General features: G+C 49.6%; 2 long non-coding RNA genes across 12 annotated transcripts; both read right to left on the reverse strand.

Moving 5' to 3' along the window:
• Nucleotides 1–2,543: 2,543 nt before the first annotated feature.
• Nucleotides 2,544–14,506, reverse strand: LOC140592045 (uncharacterized). 9 transcript variants are annotated; one of them, XR_011992268.1, is made up of 9 exons: nucleotides 14,164–14,506; nucleotides 13,028–13,411; nucleotides 11,892–12,278; nucleotides 10,756–11,142; nucleotides 9,620–10,006; nucleotides 8,484–8,870; nucleotides 7,348–7,734; nucleotides 6,212–6,598; nucleotides 2,544–5,462 (listed from the first exon to the last, which is right to left on the reverse strand). It is a non-coding gene; the product is annotated as an uncharacterized lncRNA (long non-coding RNA). The 9 variants fall into 9 exon arrangements; XR_011992275.1 differs by having other exon boundaries at nucleotides 11,892–12,275; nucleotides 13,028–13,414; XR_011992274.1 differs by having other exon boundaries at nucleotides 10,756–11,139; nucleotides 13,028–13,414.
• Nucleotides 14,507–14,770: 264 nt separating this feature from the next.
• On the reverse strand, nucleotides 14,771–17,914 carry LOC140592007 (uncharacterized). 3 transcript variants are annotated; one of them, XR_011992224.1, is made up of 3 exons: nucleotides 17,572–17,914; nucleotides 16,436–16,819; nucleotides 14,771–15,686 (listed from the first exon to the last, which is right to left on the reverse strand). It is a non-coding gene; the product is annotated as an uncharacterized lncRNA (long non-coding RNA). The 3 variants fall into 3 exon arrangements; XR_011992225.1 differs by having other exon boundaries at nucleotides 14,771–15,683; nucleotides 16,436–16,822; XR_011992223.1 differs by having other exon boundaries at nucleotides 16,436–16,822.
• Nucleotides 17,915–24,083: the final 6,169 nt, after the last annotated feature.

The following is a 24,083-nucleotide window of genomic DNA, read 5'->3' on the forward strand; positions in this document are numbered from 1 at the left end:
TATGTGACTAGTTCTAGCATGCCAAATTTCAGACCCCTAGCTTGTATGGCTCAGGTCTGAGGCCCCCCTGAGCTTAATGTGAGGCATATAATATCGGTACATTAAAAGTTTAAAGTTACACCAAAGATGTTGTGAAAGGCTTCCCTGAATGAGACTTTGCACACTTGTTCAAACCAATGAGTAGTTAATGCATGCCAAATGTCAGACCCGTAGCTGGTACAGTTCAGCCGTGACCACCCCTAATGTTGCATGAGAAATAAAGTCAATTCTCCGCATTGTCTTGCATCTGTCACTTTAGCAAATTCAAAAGGCCACTGTACGTATTTTATTGAGGGCTGCACTGATGAAACTTTACATAAATGTTCTGACATATTTTGATAAGAAATAAATTATTCATGAAAAACAAGTTATACAATTAAGTAATCAATAAAAACACGTTTGTACAGTTAAACCTTGGCATAATAATATTATGGGCGAATCATGGGCGATGTATCAATCTCAGGATGATCAGTCCATACACGATCAGAATCAATCCACACCTCTATCACCTCATATATATGACAGTAACAGCAGGATAATGATTAATTCTAGGCATTTCCAATTTTCCCTGATGAATTTACGTGGGGAGTAATTGATGTTAATTATAGCGATTAAATTAGCAAACGTCGAATTATCCAGTGTAAGATAGTAACACTCGGCTCCACGGACCACGGACCACAGACAGTAACGTGGTTATTACTCTGATAAGTGATTATTACCGCTGTCTTTGTCCTACTTTTCCTCTTTCCTCCCCCTTCTTCCCTGCATGCACCTCGGACGCTTCACTTTTCGGCAGGATAACGCCTTTCTGTTAATCGGCAATAGGGGGGGAAGGGGTGCCCGGCGACCCGAGATACATCATTTATTTAATAAGATTTGCTTCTTTAATAAGCTTTTTGTTATTTTCTTATAAGAACGCAAAATAATATCAGTAAATAAATGCAATATAAGTTAATTTTTTTATTCCCCTGCTCCCTTTTCTACCCCTTGGGGCACCCCTAGCAATTGGCTATACTGCCTTTGTAATTTAAAAATAGCAATGATATCATTATAATAAATATATGGCATGCGACGGAGTATTTTGAAAAGAAATGTTACATAAATATAGCAAGTCAGTCATGTTACAGTGTTGTGTTTAGCTACCATGCCACCTGCTGGTTGATCAGTACATTCTAAACACAATGATTCACAAGTACTGAATCAATTAAAATAAACCAAAAGGAAAGTTTGAGTGGTAATTCTGCAAAATATAAAATAAGACCTGAAGGATATCTTTCGGCATTACAGGATGGATCGTGTCACAGTCTTTGCTGTGTCCTTCTGTCATCCACAAATACCGAAATGACACACAGGATTTGACACATTAGCGATTCTCTTTCAATTCAGCAATTCAGCCGTGACCCCCCCTAATGTTGTGTGAAAAATAAAGTCAATCATCTCCCCATTGTCTTGCATCTGTGACTTAAGCAAATTCAAAAGGCCACTGCAGCTCTTTGTTGAGGGCTGCACTGACGAAACTTTATATAAATATTCTGACATATATCTAGTGTGTGAACACTGATTTTCAGGCCACTATCTCTATGCCACAGAGAAATATCAACTGACAAAAGATAGGTGGGCCTGCTCGAATCATTTTAGATTAGAGAATAATATTTTTTCTCTGGAATGGCTCCCAATGCATCTCAATGGACCGACTAGAGAATAATATTTTTTATTTGGAACAACGTGGCCTGCATACTGCATTGCAGCCACTTATGATAAAAATCCAGCTGGTTTTAAATGAAGGAGGCATAATCTTAACAGACATGTATAGATGTGATTCAAGAGCAGACAGTCTAGTTTCAGGAACACTTTGAACCATCTTCCTAGGCCACTCCTACATGGAGTTATGGCCTCTCAAATGACAGGTGGGGTGCCTCCATTCACTTAACATTGGCGATCTTGGCATATTCAAAAGGTCACTGCAGGTCAGAGGTCGGGGCTACAGTTATGAAACTTGGCAAACTAGTTTATACCTACATCTAGTTCATGTAAACCAAATTTCAGACCGCTAGCTGGTATGGTTCAGCTGTGAGACCCCCCTGACCTTAATATGAGGCATATAATATCCAGTAATTATAAACTTAAAGTTACACCAAAGATGATGTGAAAGGCATGCCTCCATGAGACTATGTACACTTGTTCATAACAATAAGTAGTTAAATCATGACAAATTTCAGACCTGCAGCTGGCACGGTTCAGCCGTGACCCCCCCTAATGTTGTTTGAAAAATAAAGTCAATCATCTCCGCATTGTCTTGCATGAGCTCTTATGACAAAAATCCAGCTGGTTTCAAATGAAAGAGGCATAATCTTAACAGACATGTGTAGATGTGATTCAAAAGCAGACAGACTAGTTTCAGGAACACTTTGAACCATCTTCCTAGGCCACTCCTACATGGAGTTATGGCCTCTCAAATGACAGGTGGGGTGCCTCCATTCACTTAACATTGGCGACCTTGGCAGATTCAAAAGGTCACTGCAGGTCAGAGGTCGGGGCTACAGTTATGAAACGTTGCAAACTTGTTTATACCTTCATCTAGGCCTACATATTGCATTGCAGCCACTGATTATGGAATAACTGCTAGTTTCAAATAAAGGAGGCATAATTGTAACAGAAATTTATAAACTTGATTAAGGAGCAGCCTGTCTAGTGTCAGAAACACTTTGAACCACCTTCATACGTCACTCCTACATGAAGTTATGGGCTGTCAAATTACCTATTAACTGTTTAGGGAAAAATATTTGACATATTCAATTCAATTCAATTTTATTTATATAGCGCATTATCACAACATTACATTGTCTCAATGCGCTTTACATTTCTGCCTTGTAAGGACCCCCCATTGAGTAAGCCAAAGGCAACGGTGGCAAGGAAAAACTCCCTAAGAGGAAGAAACCTTGGGAGGAACCAGACCCAAAGGGGGAGCCCATCCTCCAGGGGCCGGCAGATGAGTCAAACAAACAAGATGATATGACTAAGCTAATACAGACAAGATGAAATGACTAAGCTAATACAGGGGTTGAAATATATGTCTCAATGCAGCGGCCGACCGGTGCAGGCACGTGGTGCTTGATGCACGATGGCAGGATTAATAGACACACAGCCGCAGGATGGATGGCGAGGCATCGTGTTGAGCCAAGGGCAGGCAGGTTGGAGGGTAGTTGCCGGAGGTGGAGGTAGTTGTCTTGCAGGCCGCAGAGGCATAAACTCTTCAACGACATTGTGCTCCATGGAGCACACCCCAGAAGGGGTGAGGGAGGAAATAAGAATAATTGTGTATTAGCCAGAGTTGAGGAAATCAGAGGTAGTGCAAGCAAAATGATCGAGTGCAATATTCGTCTAGGCTCCGGCAGATCTGAGTATAGCAGCATGAGAAAGAGGGAGAGACAGGCGGGAACACAGGCATGGGGACTCCCTGAACATCAGCACTCTAGTGTAGAGCCAGAGTGACAGCACTGACGCCTCAGTGTATCCAAAGCCAATGACACCGATCCCCACCCAGCTCATCACCTCATACTGTTAGTCTGACTGGGAGTGAGGGACTAGCTGGAACCAGAACTAGGTTTCCTATACGCTAAGCTATACAAGTGCGTTTTTAATCTAGACTTGAAAAGCGAGAGCTCTTATGACAAAAATCCAGCTGGTTTCAAATGAAAGAGGCATAATCTTAACAGACATGTGTAGATATCTCTCCATAGAGAATGACCTTTGACCATCTCACCCACAAAAAACAAACACTGAAACATCACCATCTTTGCTGCATTGGCAGTGATTTGCGGAACATAGGCGGGCTGCTGTTGATCCCGATTCATGTGAACAATGTCTGTCTTGGACTCTCAGATCTCTTTTGTAATGATCACTGCAATTAGCAAATTAACAGCGATTTGGACATCAGAAAACTACCATAGACATTTGGGAGAACGCTTCTTGCAATTAAGATCATACTTCTGTAATGAAAGATTACATAAGCTAAATTTCCAGAACTTAATTTTAGATTGTCACTACAACTAGATAATGAACATTTAATTGCATACATGCTCCTAACCCTGAGCATTTGGGAGAGCGTTTTTTGGAATTAAGATCATATTTCTGGAATGAAAAATTCCACAAGCTGTATATCCAGATCTCGATTTTGGATTGTCCTCCAATTAGAAAATGAACATTGAATTGCATACATGCTCCTTACCCTGAGCATTTGGGAGAGCGTTTTTTGGAATGTGAGATCATGTTTTTGAACTCAAAAAGGCATCACTGTGCCACCTGGTGGACAAAAACGCCATTACGATGAGGTTGGGAATGTGGTACTAACATGTTCCAAGCGGCCATTGACTGAGCAATGCAAATGATGGAAAGGGATTAATTCCCTGGAATTCCTTCCAAACTGCCTATTCCGGCCCATTTTAAAGTTTCCACAATGATGAACATAGTCCTAACCCTAACCCTAACCCTAACCCTAACCCTTCCTCACGCTTCCATCAGTCCTACGCCTATTTAGGCCCTTAATTTTTTCGCCGGCTCCCTGATGACGGCATGGCAGCCAGAAACGCGTTGGAGCCTGATCTTTGAGCCCAACTTGGCCAGATCAGTGCCTACAAAATTTAGAATTAGAATACGGCCCAACTTGGCCCTAGATTAAGAATTTAGCCTTAACTAAAATATGGCCCAACTAGGCCTTGCCCCTATCCTAACCCTAAACCTAAGGCCAGTAGGCCGGATCCCTAACCCTAATGTCCCTATCTACGGCCAGTAGGCCTTATCCCTAACCCTTAGTCCCTGGACCTTAAGGCTAGTGGCCGGGTCCCTAACCCTAAATCCCCCCTCCTAAGGCTATTTAGCCGGATCCCTAACCCTAATTTCCCTGCCTATATATACAATAATCCCCCACTGTGCTTCCTCATTTCTATCTGTCTTCCGTGGAGGAAGGTCACAGGACACAGTGCTGGTGTGATTTTGTGTATTGGGCATTCAACCAATCAGGATGGATGTGGATTGACCTTGTGGGGGTCTGGGACACTGGGGGTGCCTCCGGGGGACACCGGAGTGGCGCCGGCGCCGTACACAGGGGGGCGCTTTACCTGCAGCAGGATGAAACCTTAGTGAGGAAACATAACCACAGTGTGGACATAATAGGATACTTACCTCCTGAGCCGGCGTGGGCCTGGTCAGCCACGTCCGAGCTAGAATATAGGAGAGGAACATATAATATTTAGATATAAGTGCGGTGCCCAAAGCCCCAGTGGGGGATCTAAAGCCCTAGTAGGGACATGCCCTGTTGCAGTGTAATCAGTGTACTTACCTGTCTGCGTCGATGCTCCTCCATATTCCTCCGGACCACTTACCTGTCTTGGACTCCTGGATCGTCGTCTGCTCCATCATCCCTGCTAAAAGAAGAAAATATTTCATCACCACAATTTAATATTTAAAGCCCCAGTGGGGAACGGACATGGTGCGTGTAGGGGGGTGGATATATGGGTGGACCTGGATTGGCCAGTGCATTACTGTGGCCCTGGGACGCTGGGGTCACAGGCCTAGGGGTTCCTAACCCCGTCTTATAACCCTAACCAGCCCGTGCCATTCAGGTCCATTGTCTTCCGCCTTCCTCACGCTTCCATCAGTCCTACGCCTATTTAGGCCCTTAATTTTTTCGCCGGCTCCCTGATGACGGCATGGCAGCCAGAAACGCGTTGGAGCCTGATCTTTGAGCCCAACTTGGCCAGATCAGTGCCTACAAAATTTAGAATTAGAATACGGCCCAACTTGGCCCTAGATTAAGAATTTAGCCTTAACTAAAATATGGCCCAACTAGGCCTTGCCCCTATCCTAACCCTAAACCTAAGGCCAGTAGGCCGGATCCCTAACCCTAATGTCCCTATCTACGGCCAGTAGGCCTTATCCCTAACCCTTAGTCCCTGGACCTTAAGGCTAGTGGCCGGGTCCCTAACCCTAAATCCCCCCTCCTAAGGCTATTTAGCCGGATCCCTAACCCTAATTTCCCTGCCTATATATACAATAATCCCCCACTGTGCTTCCTCATTTCTATCTGTCTTCCGTGGAGGAAGGTCACAGGACACAGTGCTGGTGTGATTTTGTGTATTGGGCATTCAACCAATCAGGATGGATGTGGATTGACCTTGTGGGGGTCTGGGACACTGGGGGTGCCTCCGGGGGACACCGGAGTGGCGCCGGCGCCGTACACAGGGGGGCGCTTTACCTGCAGCAGGATGAAACCTTAGTGAGGAAACATAACCACAGTGTGGACATAATAGGATACTTACCTCCTGAGCCGGCGTGGGCCTGGTCAGCCACGTCCGAGCTAGAATATAGGAGAGGAACATATAATATTTAGATATAAGTGCGGTGCCCAAAGCCCCAGTGGGGGATCTAAAGCCCTAGTAGGGACATGCCCTGTTGCAGTGTAATCAGTGTACTTACCTGTCTGCGTCGATGCTCCTCCATATTCCTCCGGACCACTTACCTGTCTTGGACTCCTGGATCGTCGTCTGCTCCATCATCCCTGCTAAAAGAAGAAAATATTTCATCACCACAATTTAATATTTAAAGCCCCAGTGGGGAACGGACATGGTGCGTGTAGGGGGGTGGATATATGGGTGGACCTGGATTGGCCAGTGCATTACTGTGGCCCTGGGACGCTGGGGTCACAGGCCTAGGGGTTCCTAACCCCGTCTTATAACCCTAACCAGCCCGTGCCATTCAGGTCCATTGTCTTCCGCCTTCCTCACGCTTCCATCAGTCCTACGCCTATTTAGGCCCTTAATTTTTTCGCCGGCTCCCTGATGACGGCATGGCAGCCAGAAACGCGTTGGAGCCTGATCTTTGAGCCCAACTTGGCCAGATCAGTGCCTACAAAATTTAGAATTAGAATACGGCCCAACTTGGCCCTAGATTAAGAATTTAGCCTTAACTAAAATATGGCCCAACTAGGCCTTGCCCCTATCCTAACCCTAAACCTAAGGCCAGTAGGCCGGATCCCTAACCCTAATGTCCCTATCTACGGCCAGTAGGCCTTATCCCTAACCCTTAGTCCCTGGACCTTAAGGCTAGTGGCCGGGTCCCTAACCCTAAATCCCCCCTCCTAAGGCTATTTAGCCGGATCCCTAACCCTAATTTCCCTGCCTATATATACAATAATCCCCCACTGTGCTTCCTCATTTCTATCTGTCTTCCGTGGAGGAAGGTCACAGGACACAGTGCTGGTGTGATTTTGTGTATTGGGCATTCAACCAATCAGGATGGATGTGGATTGACCTTGTGGGGGTCTGGGACACTGGGGGTGCCTCCGGGGGACACCGGAGTGGCGCCGGCGCCGTACACAGGGGGGCGCTTTACCTGCAGCAGGATGAAACCTTAGTGAGGAAACATAACCACAGTGTGGACATAATAGGATACTTACCTCCTGAGCCGGCGTGGGCCTGGTCAGCCACGTCCGAGCTAGAATATAGGAGAGGAACATATAATATTTAGATATAAGTGCGGTGCCCAAAGCCCCAGTGGGGGATCTAAAGCCCTAGTAGGGACATGCCCTGTTGCAGTGTAATCAGTGTACTTACCTGTCTGCGTCGATGCTCCTCCATATTCCTCCGGACCACTTACCTGTCTTGGACTCCTGGATCGTCGTCTGCTCCATCATCCCTGCTAAAAGAAGAAAATATTTCATCACCACAATTTAATATTTAAAGCCCCAGTGGGGAACGGACATGGTGCGTGTAGGGGGGTGGATATATGGGTGGACCTGGATTGGCCAGTGCATTACTGTGGCCCTGGGACGCTGGGGTCACAGGCCTAGGGGTTCCTAACCCCGTCTTATAACCCTAACCAGCCCGTGCCATTCAGGTCCATTGTCTTCCGCCTTCCTCACGCTTCCATCAGTCCTACGCCTATTTAGGCCCTTAATTTTTTCGCCGGCTCCCTGATGACGGCATGGCAGCCAGAAACGCGTTGGAGCCTGATCTTTGAGCCCAACTTGGCCAGATCAGTGCCTACAAAATTTAGAATTAGAATACGGCCCAACTTGGCCCTAGATTAAGAATTTAGCCTTAACTAAAATATGGCCCAACTAGGCCTTGCCCCTATCCTAACCCTAAACCTAAGGCCAGTAGGCCGGATCCCTAACCCTAATGTCCCTATCTACGGCCAGTAGGCCTTATCCCTAACCCTTAGTCCCTGGACCTTAAGGCTAGTGGCCGGGTCCCTAACCCTAAATCCCCCCTCCTAAGGCTATTTAGCCGGATCCCTAACCCTAATTTCCCTGCCTATATATACAATAATCCCCCACTGTGCTTCCTCATTTCTATCTGTCTTCCGTGGAGGAAGGTCACAGGACACAGTGCTGGTGTGATTTTGTGTATTGGGCATTCAACCAATCAGGATGGATGTGGATTGACCTTGTGGGGGTCTGGGACACTGGGGGTGCCTCCGGGGGACACCGGAGTGGCGCCGGCGCCGTACACAGGGGGGCGCTTTACCTGCAGCAGGATGAAACCTTAGTGAGGAAACATAACCACAGTGTGGACATAATAGGATACTTACCTCCTGAGCCGGCGTGGGCCTGGTCAGCCACGTCCGAGCTAGAATATAGGAGAGGAACATATAATATTTAGATATAAGTGCGGTGCCCAAAGCCCCAGTGGGGGATCTAAAGCCCTAGTAGGGACATGCCCTGTTGCAGTGTAATCAGTGTACTTACCTGTCTGCGTCGATGCTCCTCCATATTCCTCCGGACCACTTACCTGTCTTGGACTCCTGGATCGTCGTCTGCTCCATCATCCCTGCTAAAAGAAGAAAATATTTCATCACCACAATTTAATATTTAAAGCCCCAGTGGGGAACGGACATGGTGCGTGTAGGGGGGTGGATATATGGGTGGACCTGGATTGGCCAGTGCATTACTGTGGCCCTGGGACGCTGGGGTCACAGGCCTAGGGGTTCCTAACCCCGTCTTATAACCCTAACCAGCCCGTGCCATTCAGGTCCATTGTCTTCCGCCTTCCTCACGCTTCCATCAGTCCTACGCCTATTTAGGCCCTTAATTTTTTCGCCGGCTCCCTGATGACGGCATGGCAGCCAGAAACGCGTTGGAGCCTGATCTTTGAGCCCAACTTGGCCAGATCAGTGCCTACAAAATTTAGAATTAGAATACGGCCCAACTTGGCCCTAGATTAAGAATTTAGCCTTAACTAAAATATGGCCCAACTAGGCCTTGCCCCTATCCTAACCCTAAACCTAAGGCCAGTAGGCCGGATCCCTAACCCTAATGTCCCTATCTACGGCCAGTAGGCCTTATCCCTAACCCTTAGTCCCTGGACCTTAAGGCTAGTGGCCGGGTCCCTAACCCTAAATCCCCCCTCCTAAGGCTATTTAGCCGGATCCCTAACCCTAATTTCCCTGCCTATATATACAATAATCCCCCACTGTGCTTCCTCATTTCTATCTGTCTTCCGTGGAGGAAGGTCACAGGACACAGTGCTGGTGTGATTTTGTGTATTGGGCATTCAACCAATCAGGATGGATGTGGATTGACCTTGTGGGGGTCTGGGACACTGGGGGTGCCTCCGGGGGACACCGGAGTGGCGCCGGCGCCGTACACAGGGGGGCGCTTTACCTGCAGCAGGATGAAACCTTAGTGAGGAAACATAACCACAGTGTGGACATAATAGGATACTTACCTCCTGAGCCGGCGTGGGCCTGGTCAGCCACGTCCGAGCTAGAATATAGGAGAGGAACATATAATATTTAGATATAAGTGCGGTGCCCAAAGCCCCAGTGGGGGATCTAAAGCCCTAGTAGGGACATGCCCTGTTGCAGTGTAATCAGTGTACTTACCTGTCTGCGTCGATGCTCCTCCATATTCCTCCGGACCACTTACCTGTCTTGGACTCCTGGATCGTCGTCTGCTCCATCATCCCTGCTAAAAGAAGAAAATATTTCATCACCACAATTTAATATTTAAAGCCCCAGTGGGGAACGGACATGGTGCGTGTAGGGGGGTGGATATATGGGTGGACCTGGATTGGCCAGTGCATTACTGTGGCCCTGGGACGCTGGGGTCACAGGCCTAGGGGTTCCTAACCCCGTCTTATAACCCTAACCAGCCCGTGCCATTCAGGTCCATTGTCTTCCGCCTTCCTCACGCTTCCATCAGTCCTACGCCTATTTAGGCCCTTAATTTTTTCGCCGGCTCCCTGATGACGGCATGGCAGCCAGAAACGCGTTGGAGCCTGATCTTTGAGCCCAACTTGGCCAGATCAGTGCCTACAAAATTTAGAATTAGAATACGGCCCAACTTGGCCCTAGATTAAGAATTTAGCCTTAACTAAAATATGGCCCAACTAGGCCTTGCCCCTATCCTAACCCTAAACCTAAGGCCAGTAGGCCGGATCCCTAACCCTAATGTCCCTATCTACGGCCAGTAGGCCTTATCCCTAACCCTTAGTCCCTGGACCTTAAGGCTAGTGGCCGGGTCCCTAACCCTAAATCCCCCCTCCTAAGGCTATTTAGCCGGATCCCTAACCCTAATTTCCCTGCCTATATATACAATAATCCCCCACTGTGCTTCCTCATTTCTATCTGTCTTCCGTGGAGGAAGGTCACAGGACACAGTGCTGGTGTGATTTTGTGTATTGGGCATTCAACCAATCAGGATGGATGTGGATTGACCTTGTGGGGGTCTGGGACACTGGGGGTGCCTCCGGGGGACACCGGAGTGGCGCCGGCGCCGTACACAGGGGGGCGCTTTACCTGCAGCAGGATGAAACCTTAGTGAGGAAACATAACCACAGTGTGGACATAATAGGATACTTACCTCCTGAGCCGGCGTGGGCCTGGTCAGCCACGTCCGAGCTAGAATATAGGAGAGGAACATATAATATTTAGATATAAGTGCGGTGCCCAAAGCCCCAGTGGGGGATCTAAAGCCCTAGTAGGGACATGCCCTGTTGCAGTGTAATCAGTGTACTTACCTGTCTGCGTCGATGCTCCTCCATATTCCTCCGGACCACTTACCTGTCTTGGACTCCTGGATCGTCGTCTGCTCCATCATCCCTGCTAAAAGAAGAAAATATTTCATCACCACAATTTAATATTTAAAGCCCCAGTGGGGAACGGACATGGTGCGTGTAGGGGGGTGGATATATGGGTGGACCTGGATTGGCCAGTGCATTACTGTGGCCCTGGGACGCTGGGGTCACAGGCCTAGGGGTTCCTAACCCCGTCTTATAACCCTAACCAGCCCGTGCCATTCAGGTCCATTGTCTTCCGCCTTCCTCACGCTTCCATCAGTCCTACGCCTATTTAGGCCCTTAATTTTTTCGCCGGCTCCCTGATGACGGCATGGCAGCCAGAAACGCGTTGGAGCCTGATCTTTGAGCCCAACTTGGCCAGATCAGTGCCTACAAAATTTAGAATTAGAATACGGCCCAACTTGGCCCTAGATTAAGAATTTAGCCTTAACTAAAATATGGCCCAACTAGGCCTTGCCCCTATCCTAACCCTAAACCTAAGGCCAGTAGGCCGGATCCCTAACCCTAATGTCCCTATCTACGGCCAGTAGGCCTTATCCCTAACCCTTAGTCCCTGGACCTTAAGGCTAGTGGCCGGGTCCCTAACCCTAAATCCCCCCTCCTAAGGCTATTTAGCCGGATCCCTAACCCTAATTTCCCTGCCTATATATACAATAATCCCCCACTGTGCTTCCTCATTTCTATCTGTCTTCCGTGGAGGAAGGTCACAGGACACAGTGCTGGTGTGATTTTGTGTATTGGGCATTCAACCAATCAGGATGGATGTGGATTGACCTTGTGGGGGTCTGGGACACTGGGGGTGCCTCCGGGGGACACCGGAGTGGCGCCGGCGCCGTACACAGGGGGGCGCTTTACCTGCAGCAGGATGAAACCTTAGTGAGGAAACATAACCACAGTGTGGACATAATAGGATACTTACCTCCTGAGCCGGCGTGGGCCTGGTCAGCCACGTCCGAGCTAGAATATAGGAGAGGAACATATAATATTTAGATATAAGTGCGGTGCCCAAAGCCCCAGTGGGGGATCTAAAGCCCTAGTAGGGACATGCCCTGTTGCAGTGTAATCAGTGTACTTACCTGTCTGCGTCGATGCTCCTCCATATTCCTCCGGACCACTTACCTGTCTTGGACTCCTGGATCGTCGTCTGCTCCATCATCCCTGCTAAAAGAAGAAAATATTTCATCACCACAATTTAATATTTAAAGCCCCAGTGGGGAACGGACATGGTGCGTGTAGGGGGGTGGATATATGGGTGGACCTGGATTGGCCAGTGCATTACTGTGGCCCTGGGACGCTGGGGTCACAGGCCTAGGGGTTCCTAACCCCGTCTTATAACCCTAACCAGCCCGTGCCATTCAGGTCCATTGTCTTCCGCCTTCCTCACGCTTCCATCAGTCCTACGCCTATTTAGGCCCTTAATTTTTTCGCCGGCTCCCTGATGACGGCATGGCAGCCAGAAACGCGTTGGAGCCTGATCTTTGAGCCCAACTTGGCCAGATCAGTGCCTACAAAATTTAGAATTAGAATACGGCCCAACTTGGCCCTAGATTAAGAATTTAGCCTTAACTAAAATATGGCCCAACTAGGCCTTGCCCCTATCCTAACCCTAAACCTAAGGCCAGTAGGCCGGATCCCTAACCCTAATGTCCCTATCTACGGCCAGTAGGCCTTATCCCTAACCCTTAGTCCCTGGACCTTAAGGCTAGTGGCCGGGTCCCTAACCCTAAATCCCCCCTCCTAAGGCTATTTAGCCGGATCCCTAACCCTAATTTCCCTGCCTATATATACAATAATCCCCCACTGTGCTTCCTCATTTCTATCTGTCTTCCGTGGAGGAAGGTCACAGGACACAGTGCTGGTGTGATTTTGTGTATTGGGCATTCAACCAATCAGGATGGATGTGGATTGACCTTGTGGGGGTCTGGGACACTGGGGGTGCCTCCGGGGGACACCGGAGTGGCGCCGGCGCCGTACACAGGGGGGCGCTTTACCTGCAGCAGGATGAAACCTTAGTGAGGAAACATAACCACAGTGTGGACATAATAGGATACTTACCTCCTGAGCCGGCGTGGGCCTGGTCAGCCACGTCCGAGCTAGAATATAGGAGAGGAACATATAATATTTAGATATAAGTGCGGTGCCCAAAGCCCCAGTGGGGGATCTAAAGCCCTAGTAGGGACATGCCCTGTTGCAGTGTAATCAGTGTACTTACCTGTCTGCGTCGATGCTCCTCCATATTCCTCCGGACCACTTACCTGTCTTGGACTCCTGGATCGTCGTCTGCTCCATCATCCCTGCTAAAAGAAGAAAATATTTCATCACCACAATTTAATATTTAAAGCCCCAGTGGGGAACGGACATGGTGCGTGTAGGGGGGTGGATATATGGGTGGACCTGGATTGGCCAGTGCATTACTGTGGCCCTGGGACGCTGGGGTCACAGGCCTAGGGGTTCCTAACCCCGTCTTATAACCCTAACCAGCCCGTGCCATTCAGGTCCATTGTCTTCCGCCTTCCTCACGCTTCCATCAGTCCTACGCCTATTTAGGCCCTTAATTTTTTCGCCGGCTCCCTGATGACGGCATGGCAGCCAGAAACGCGTTGGAGCCTGATCTTTGAGCCCAACTTGGCCAGATCAGTGCCTACAAAATTTAGAATTAGAATACGGCCCAACTTGGCCCTAGATTAAGAATTTAGCCTTAACTAAAATATGGCCCAACTAGGCCTTGCCCCTATCCTAACCCTAAACCTAAGGCCAGTAGGCCGGATCCCTAACCCTAATGTCCCTATCTACGGCCAGTAGGCCTTATCCCTAACCCTTAGTCCCTGGACCTTAAGGCTAGTGGCCGGGTCCCTAACCCTAAATCCCCCCTCCTAAGGCTATTTAGCCGGATCCCTAACCCTAATTTCCCTGCCTATATATACAATAATCCCCCACTGTGCTTCCTCATTTCTATCTGTCTTCCGTGGAGGAAGGTCACAGGACACAGTGCTGGTGTGATTTTGTGTATTGGGCATTCAACCAATCAGGATGGATGTGGATTGACCTTGTGGGGGTCTGGGACACTGGGGGTGCCTCCGGGGGACACCGGAGTGGCGCCGGCGCCGTACACAGGGGGGCGCTTTACCTGCAGCAGGATGAAACCTTAGTGAGGAAACATAACCACAGTGTGGACATAATAGGATACTTACCTCCTGAGCCGGCGTGGGCCTGGTCAGCCACGTCCGAGCTAGAATATAGGAGAGGAACATATAATATTTAGATATAAGTGCGGTGCCCAAAGCCCCAGTGGGGGATCTAAAGCCCTAGTAGGGACATGCCCTGTTGCAGTGTAATCAGTGTACTTACCTGTCTGCGTCGATGCTCCTCCATATTCCTCCGGACCACTTACCTGTCTTGGACTCCTGGATCGTCATCTGCTCCATCATCCCTGCTAAAAGAAGAAAATATTTCATCACCACAATTTAATATTTAAAGCCCCAGTGGGGAACGGACATGGTGCGTGTAGGGGGGTGGATATACGGGTGGACCTGGATTGGCCAGTGCATTACTGTGGCCCTGGGACGCTGGGGTCACAGGCCTAGGGGTTCCTAACCCCGTCTTATAACCCTAACCAGCCCGTGCCATTCAGGTCCATTGTCTTCCGCCTTCCTCACGCTTCCATCAGTCCTACGCCTATTTAGGCCCTTAATTTTTTCGCCGGCTCCCTGATGACGGCATGGCAGCCAGAAACGCGTTGGAGCCTGATCTTTGAGCCCAACTTGGCCAGATCAGTGCCTACAAAATTTAGAATTAGAATACGGCCCAACTTGGCCCTAGATTAAGAATTTAGCCTTAACTAAAATATGGCCCAACTAGGCCTTGCCCCTATCCTAACCCTAAACCTAAGGCCAGTAGGCCGGATCCCTAACCCTAATGTCCCTATCTACGGCCAGTAGGCCTTATCCCTAACCCTTAGTCCCTGGACCTTAAGGCTAGTGGCCGGGTCCCTAACCCTAAATCCCCCCTCCTAAGGCTATTTAGCCGGATCCCTAACCCTAATTTCCCTGCCTATATATACAATAATCCCCCACTGTGCTTCCTCATTTCTATCTGTCTTCCGTGGAGGAAGGTCACAGGACACAGTGCTGGTGTGATTTTGTGTATTGGGCATTCAACCAATCAGGATGGATGTGGATTGACCTTGTGGGGGTCTGGGACACTGGGGGTGCCTCCGGGGGACACCGGAGTGGCGCCGGCGCCGTACACAGGGGGGCGCTTTACCTGCAGCAGGATGAAACCTTAGTGAGGAAACATAACCACAGTGTGGACATAATAGGATACTTACCTCCTGAGCCGGCGTGGGCCTGGTCAGCCACGTCCGAGCTAGAATATAGGAGAGGAACATATAATATTTAGATATAAGTGCGGTGCCCAAAGCCCCAGTGGGGGATCTAAAGCCCTAGTAGGGACATGCCCTGTTGCAGTGTAATCAGTGTACTTACCTGTCTGCGTCGATGCTCCTCCATATTCCTCCGGACCACTTACCTGTCTTGGACTCCTGGATCGTCGTCTGCTCCATCATCCCTGCTAAAAGAAGAAAATATTTCATCACCACAATTTAATATTTAAAGCCCCAGTGGGGAACGGACATGGTGCGTGTAGGGGGGTGGATATATGGGTGGACCTGGATTGGCCAGTGCATTACTGTGGCCCTGGGACGCTGGGGTCACAGGCCTAGGGGTTCCTAACCCCGTCTTATAACCCTAACCAGCCCGTGCCATTCAGGTCCATTGTCTTCCGCCTTCCTCACGCTTCCATCAGTCCTACGCCTATTTAGGCCCTTAATTTTTTCGCCGGCTCCCTGATGACGGCATGGCAGCCAGAAACGCGTTGGAGCCTGATCTTTGAGCCCAACTTGGCCAGATCAGTGCCTACAAAATTTAGAATTAGAATACGGCCCAACTTGGCCCTAGATTAAGAATTTAGCCTTAACTAAAATATGGCCCAACTAGGCCTTGCCCCTATCCTAACCCTAAACCTAAGGCCAGTAGGCCGGATCCCTAACCCTAATGTCCCTATCTACGGCCAGTAGGCCTTATCCCTAACCCTTAGTCCCTGGACCTTAAGGCTAGTGGCCGGGTCCCTAACCCTAAATCCCCCCTCCTAAGGCTATTTAGCCGGATCCCTAACCCTAATTTCCCTGCCTATATATACAATAATCCCCCACTGTGCTTCCTCATTTCTATCTGTCTTCCGTGGAGGAAGGTCACAGGACACAGTGCTGGTGTGATTTTGTGTATTGGGCATTCAACCAATCAGGATGGATGTGGATTGACCTTGTGGGGGTCTGGGACACTGGGGGTGCCTCCGGGGGACACCGGAGTGGCGCCGGCGCCGTACACAGGGGGGCGCTTTACCTGCAGCAGGATGAAACCTTAGTGAGGAAACATAACCACAGTGTGGACATAATAGGATACTTACCTCCTGAGCCGGCGTGGGCCTGGTCAGCCACGTCCGAGCTAGAATATAGGAGAGGAACATATAATATTTAGATATAAGTGCGGTGCCCAAAGCCCCAGTGGGGGATCTAAAGCCCTAGTAGGGACATGCCCTGTTGCAGTGTAATCAGTGTACTTACCTGTCTGCGTCGATGCTCCTCCATATTCCTCCGGACCACTTACCTGTCTTGGACTCCTGGATCGTCGTCTGCTCCATCATCCCTGCTAAAAGAAGAAAATATTTCATCACCACAATTTAATATTTAAAGCCCCAGTGGGGAACGGACATGGTGCGTGTAGGGGGGTGGATATATGGGTGGACCTGGATTGGCCAGTGCATTACTGTGGCCCTGGGACGCTGGGGTCACAGGCCTAGGGGTTCCTAACCCCGTCTTATAACCCTAACCAGCCCGTGCCATTCAGGTCCATTGTCTTCCGCCTTCCTCACGCTTCCATCAGTCCTACGCCTATTTAGGCCCTTAATTTTTTCGCCGGCTCCCTGATGACGGCATGGCAGCCAGAAACGCGTTGGAGCCTGATCTTTGAGCCCAACTTGGCCAGATCAGTGCCTACAAAATTTAGAATTAGAATACGGCCCAACTTGGCCCTAGATTAAGAATTTAGCCTTAACTAAAATATGGCCCAACTAGGCCTTGCCCCTATCCTAACCCTAAACCTAAGGCCAGTAGGCCGGATCCCTAACCCTAATGTCCCTATCTACGGCCAGTAGGCCTTATCCCTAACCCTTAGTCCCTGGACCTTAAGGCTAGTGGCCGGGTCCCTAACCCTAAATCCCCCCTCCTAAGGCTATTTAGCCGGATCCCTAACCCTAATTTCCCTGCCTATATATACAATAATCCCCCACTGTGCTTCCTCATTTCTATCTGTCTTCCGTGGAGGAAGGTCACAGGACACAGTGCTGGTGTGATTTTGTGTATTGGGCATTCAACCAATCAGGATGGATGTGGATTGACCTTGTGGGGGTCTGGGACACTGGGGGTGCCTCCGGGGGACACCGGAGTGGCGCCGGCGCCGTACACAGGGGGGCGCTTTACCTGCAGCAGGATGAAACCTTAGTGAGGAAACATAACCACAGTGTGGACATAATAGGATACTTACCTCCTGAGCCGGCGTGGGCCTGGTCAGCCACGTCCGAGCTAGAATATAGGAGAGGAACATATAATATTTAGATATAAGTGCGGTGCCCAAAGCCCCAGTGGGGGATCTAAAGCCCTAGTAGGGACATGCCCTGTTGCAGTGTAATCAGTGTACTTACCTGTCTGCGTCGATGCTCCTCCATATTCCTCCGGACCACTTACCTGTCTTGGACTCCTGGATCGTCATCTGCTCCATCATCCCTGCTAAAAGAAGAAAATATTTCATCACCACAATTTAATATTTAAAGCCCCAGTGGGGAACGGACATGGTGCGTGTAGGGGGGTGGATATACGGGTGGACCTGGATTGGCCAGTGCATTACTGTGGCCCTGGGACGCTGGGGTCACAGGCCTAGGGGTTCCTAACCCCGTCTTATAACCCTAACCAGCCCGTGCCATTCAGGTCCATTGTCTTCCGCCTTCCTCACGCTTCCATCAGTCCTACGCCTATTTAGGCCCTTAATTTTTTCGCCGGCTCCCTGATGACGGCATGGCAGCCAGAAACGCGTTGGAGCCTGATCTTTGAGCCCAACTTGGCCAGATCAGTGCCTACAAAATTTAGAATTAGAATACGGCCCAACTTGGCCCTAGATTAAGAATTTAGCCTTAACTAAAATATGGCCCAACTAGGCCTTGCCCCTATCCTAACCCTAAACCTAAGGCCAGTAGGCCGGATCCCTAACCCTAATGTCCCTATCTACGGCCAGTAGGCCTTATCCCTAACCCTTAGTCCCTGGACCTTAAGGCTAGTGGCCGGGTCCCTAACCCTAAATCCCCCCTCCTAAGGCTATTTAGCCGGATCCCTAACCCTAATTTCCCTGCCTATATATACAATAATCCCCCACTGTGCTTCCTCATTTCTATCTGTCTTCCGTGGAGGAAGGTCACAGGACACAGTGCTGGTGTGATTTTGTGTATTGGGCATTCAACCAATCAGGATGGATGTGGATTGACCTTGTGGGGGTCTGGGACACTGGGGGTGCCTCCGGGGGACACCGGAGTGGCGCCGGCGCCGTACACAGGGGGGCGCTTTACCTGCAGCAGGATGAAACCTTAGTGAGGAAACATAACCACAGTGTGGACATAATAGGATACTTACCTCCTGAGCCGGCGTGGGCCTGGTCAGCCACGTCCGAGCTAGAATATAGGAGAGGAACATATAATATTTAGATATAAGTGCGGTGCCCAAAGCCCCAGTGGGGGATCTAAAGCCCTAGTAGGGACATGCCCTGTTGCAGTGTAATCAGTGTACTTACCTGTCTGCGTCGATGCTCCTCCATATTCCTCCGGACCACTTACCTGTCTTGGACTCCTGGATCGTCGTCTGCTCCATCATCCCTGCTAAAAGAAGAAAATATTTCATCACCACAATTTAATATTTAAAGCCCCAGTGGGGAACGGACATGGTGCGTGTAGGGGGGTGGATATATGGGTGGACCTGGATTGGCCAGTGCATTACTGTGGCCCTGGGACGCTGGGGTCACAGGCCTAGGGGTTCCTAACCCCGTCTTATAACCCTAACCAGCCCGTGCCATTCAGGTCCATTGTCTTCCGCCTTCCTCACGCTTCCATCAGTCCTACGCCTATTTAGGCCCTTAATTTTTTCGCCGGCTCCCTGATGACGGCATGGCAGCCAGAAACGCGTTGGAGCCTGATCTTTGAGCCCAACTTGGCCAGATCAGTGCCTACAAAATTTAGAATTAGAATACGGCCCAACTTGGCCCTAGATTAAGAATTTAGCCTTAACTAAAATATGGCCCAACTAGGCCTTGCCCCTATCCTAACCCTAAACCTAAGGCCAGTAGGCCGGATCCCTAACCCTAATGTCCCTATCTACGGCCAGTAGGCCTTATCCCTAACCCTTAGTCCCTGGACCTTAAGGCTAGTGGCCGGGTCCCTAACCCTAAATCCCCCCTCCTAAGGCTATTTAGCCGGATCCCTAACCCTAATTTCCCTGCCTATATATACAATAATCCCCCACTGTGCTTCCTCATTTCTATCTGTCTTCCGTGGAGGAAGGTCACAGGACACAGTGCTGGTGTGATTTTGTGTATTGGGCATTCAACCAATCAGGATGGATGTGGATTGACCTTGTGGGGGTCTGGGACACTGGGGGTGCCTCCGGGGGACACCGGAGTGGCGCCGGCGCCGTACACAGGGGGGCGCTTTACCTGCAGCAGGATGAAACCTTAGTGAGGAAACATAACCACAGTGTGGACATAATAGGATACTTACCTCCTGAGCCGGCGTGGGCCTGGTCAGCCACGTCCGAGCTAGAATATAGGAGAGGAACATATAATATTTAGATATAAGTGCGGTGCCCAAAGCCCCAGTGGGGGATCTAAAGCCCTAGTAGGGACATGCCCTGTTGCAGTGTAATCAGTGTACTTACCTGTCTGCGTCGATGCTCCTCCATATTCCTCCGGACCACTTACCTGTCTTGGACTCCTGGATCGTCGTCTGCTCCATCATCCCTGCTAAAAGAAGAAAATATTTCATCACCACAATTTAATATTTAAAGCCCCAGTGGGGAACGGACATGGTGCGTGTAGGGGGGTGGATATATGGGTGGACCTGGATTGGCCAGTGCATTACTGTGGCCCTGGGACGCTGGGGTCACAGGCCTAGGGGTTCCTAACCCCGTCTTATAACCCTAACCCCTAACCCTAACCCCTAACCCTAACCCCTAACCCTAACCCTAACCCTAACCTTAACCTTTGTCTCTTTCTAAACCTAACCAATCAGGATATATGCCTAAACTTAACCTTTAAAAACAGGCCTAACACTTTCGGACCAAAGCCTTTAACATTTAGTAAATCATGTTAACCTAGCTAACCGTAATGTATATTGACACCAAAATAAACCTTAACCTAATACTCTAAAAACTTTTACGTTATTTAGACACCGTGGTGACTCATGAAGTATGCAATGAACGTGATTAATGGACCCTGGGAACAGAGTGACAAGCGCCGGCCCGTGCATTGCCTTTGGCTCTCTATACCAAACTGCTCTAGTCGTCAGACAGAGTGGGGAGAGTCATCGAGATAGAACTACTTACACCTAACCCTAACCCTAACCCTAACCCTAACCCTCCCTAACCCTAAGTCCCCCCTTCCTCCCTAACCCTAAGTCCCCCTTTCCTCCCTAACCCTAAATCCCCCCTTCCTCCCTAATCCTAAGTCCCCCCCTCCCTCCCTAACCCTAAGTCCCCCCCTCCCTCCCTAACCCTAAGTCCCCCCCTCCCTCCCTAACCCTAAGTCCCCCCTCCCTTCCTACCCTAAGTCTCCCCCTCTTTTCCTAATCCTAATACTTACCTTTCATCCTAATTCTATCCCGGATTCTTATCCTTCTCACTCACCTGTATATTAATACTTACCTGAACTTTCATCCGAGGAACATGTTTTATTGTAGATTCTTTTACTTATCTTTTAATACTTAGTTATAATGATCATTAGGGACCACTAGGGGGCGTAACATTGTGATCAGTGATACGGTGATCACCAGGTTCCATCTTGGGTTACACCTGCAGGGACCTGTAGAAAAATAATAAAATAAGCAATATAAAACAAATTAATTAACAAATGAAATAGAAATGTACTTACCTTTTTTATCCTTGCCTGCCTTATACTTACCTTCCAGGGATATAGCCATTTAGGCCGCCGTCACCGTCGTTTCCGTCACCATCGCCATCACTGCTGTATTATGCTTCAGCATAGCCCCCATCCAAGGGTATTTTCCCTGCCCAGTAAAGGTTTATACCTAGAACGGACAACGGGAATAGTGTTGCCAGTGCACTTTCAAACACAACGTGTTGTTTTAAACATTTAATTCTTACCTTAACCTAACCCTAACCCTAACCCTAACCCCTAACCCTAACCCTAACCCTAACCCAACTTGGCCCTAACTTAAAAATTTAGAAATAGCTAAAATATGGCCCAACTAGGCCTTGCCCCCGTCCTAACCCTAAACCTAAGGCCAGTAGGCCGGATCCCTAACCCTAATGTCCCTATCTACGGCCAGTAGGCCCTATCCCTAACCCTTAGTCCCTGGACCTTAAGGCTAGTGGCCGGGTCCCTAACCCTAAGTCCCCCCTCCTAAGGCTATTCAGCCGGATCCCTAAACCCAATTTCCCTGCCCATTATGCAATAATCCCCCACTGTGCTTCCTCATTTCCATCTGGCTTCCGTGGAGGAAGGTCATAGGACACAGTGCTGGTGTGGTTTTGTGTAATGGGCATTCCACTAATCAGGATGGATATGGATTGACCTTGTGGGGGTCTGGGGCACTGGGGGTGCCTCCGGGGGACACCGGAGTGGCGCCGGCGCCGTACACAGGGGGGCGCTTTACCTGCAATAAGATGAAACCTTAGTGAGGAAACAAAACCACAGTGTGGACATAGTAGGATACTTACCTCCTGAGCCGGCGTGGGCCTGGTCAGCCACGTCCGAGCTAGAATATAGGAGAGGAACATATAATATTTAGATTCAAGTGCGGTGCCCAAAGCCCCAGTGGGGGACCTATAGCCCTAGTAGGGACATGCCTTATTGCAGTGTAGCCGTCGTACTTACCTGTCTGCGTCGATGCTCCTCCATATTCCTCCGGACCACTTACCTGTCTTGGACTCCTGGATCGTCGTCTGTTCCATCATCCCTGCCAAAGAAAACATAACATTCATCACCACTTAATATTTAAAGCCCCAGTGGGGAACGGACATGGTGCGTGTAGGGGGGTGGATATATGGGTGGACCTGGATTGGCCAGTGCATTACTGTGGCCCTGGGACGCTGGGGTCACAGGCCTAGGGGTTCCTAACCCCGTCTCATAACCCTAACCAGCCCGTGCCATTCAGGTCCATTGTCTTCCGCCTTCCTCACGCCTCCATCAGTCCTACGCCTATTTAGGCCCTCAATTTTTTCGCCGGCTCCCTGATGACGGCATGGCAGCCAGAAACGCGTTGGAGCCTGATCTTGAGCCCAACTTGGCCAGATCAGTGCCACAAAAATTAGAATTAAAATACGGCCCAACTTGGCCCTAACTTAAAAATTTAGAAATAGCTAAAATATGGCCCAACTAGGCCTTGCCCCCGTCCTAACCCTAAACCTAAGGCCAGTAGGCCGGATCCCTAACCCTAATGTCCCTATCTACGGCCAGTAGGCCCTATCCCTAACCCTTAGTCCCTGGACCTTAAGGCTAGTGGCCGGGTCCCTAACCCTAAGTCCCCCCTCCTAAGGCTATTCAGCCGGATCCCTAAACCCAATTTCCCTGCCCATTATGCAATAATCCCCCACTGTGCTTCCTCATTTCCATCTGGCTTCCGTGGAGGAAGGTCATAGGACACAGTGCTGGTGTGGTTTTGTGTAATGGGCATTCCACTAATCAGGATGGATATGGATTGACCTTGTGGGGGTCTGGGGCACTGGGGGTGCCTCCGGGGGACACCGGAGTGGCGCCGGCGCCGTACACAGGGGGGCGCTTTACCTGCAATAAGATGAAACCTTAGTGAGGAAACAAAACCACAGTGTGGACATAGTAGGATACTTACCTCCTGAGCCGGCGTGGGCCTGGTCAGCCACGTCCGAGCTAGAATATAGGAGAGGAACATATAATATTTAGATTCAAGTGCGGTGCCCAAAGCCCCAGTGGGGGACCTATAGCCCTAGTAGGGACATGCCTTATTGCAGTGTAGCCGTCGTACTTACCTGTCTGCGTCGATGCTCCTCCATATTCCTCCGGACCACTTACCTGTCTTGGACTCCTGGATCGTCGTCTGTTCCATCATCCCTGCCAAAGAAAACATAACATTCATCACCACTTAATATTTAAAGCCCCAGTGGGGAACGGACATGGTGCGTGTAGGGGGGTGGATATATGGGTGGACCTGGATTGGCCAGTGCATTACTGTGGCCCTGGGACGCTGGGGTCACAGGCCTAGGGGTTCCTAACCCCGTCTCATAACCCTAACCAGCCCGTGCCATTCAGGTCCATTGTCTTCCGCCTTCCTCACGCCTCCATCAGTCCTACGCCTATTTAGGCCCTCAATTTTTTCGCCGGCTCCCTGATGACGGCATGGCAGCCAGAAACGCGTTGGAGCCTGATCTTGAGCCCAACTTGGCCAGATCAGTGCCACAAAAATTAGAATTAAAATACGGCCCAACTTGGCCCTAACTTAAAAATTTAGAAATAGCTAAAATATGGCCCAACTAGGCCTTGCCCCCGTCCTAACCCTAAACCTAAGGCCAGTAGGCCGGATCCCTAACCCTAATGTCCCTATCTACGGCCAGTAGGCCCTATCCCTAACCCTTAGTCCCTGGACCTTAAGGCTAGTGGCCGG

This window comes from Paramormyrops kingsleyae, chromosome 7, assembly GCF_048594095.1.
Source record: "Paramormyrops kingsleyae isolate MSU_618 chromosome 7, PKINGS_0.4, whole genome shotgun sequence".
Classification (NCBI taxonomy): Eukaryota; Metazoa; Chordata; class Actinopteri; order Osteoglossiformes; family Mormyridae; genus Paramormyrops; species Paramormyrops kingsleyae.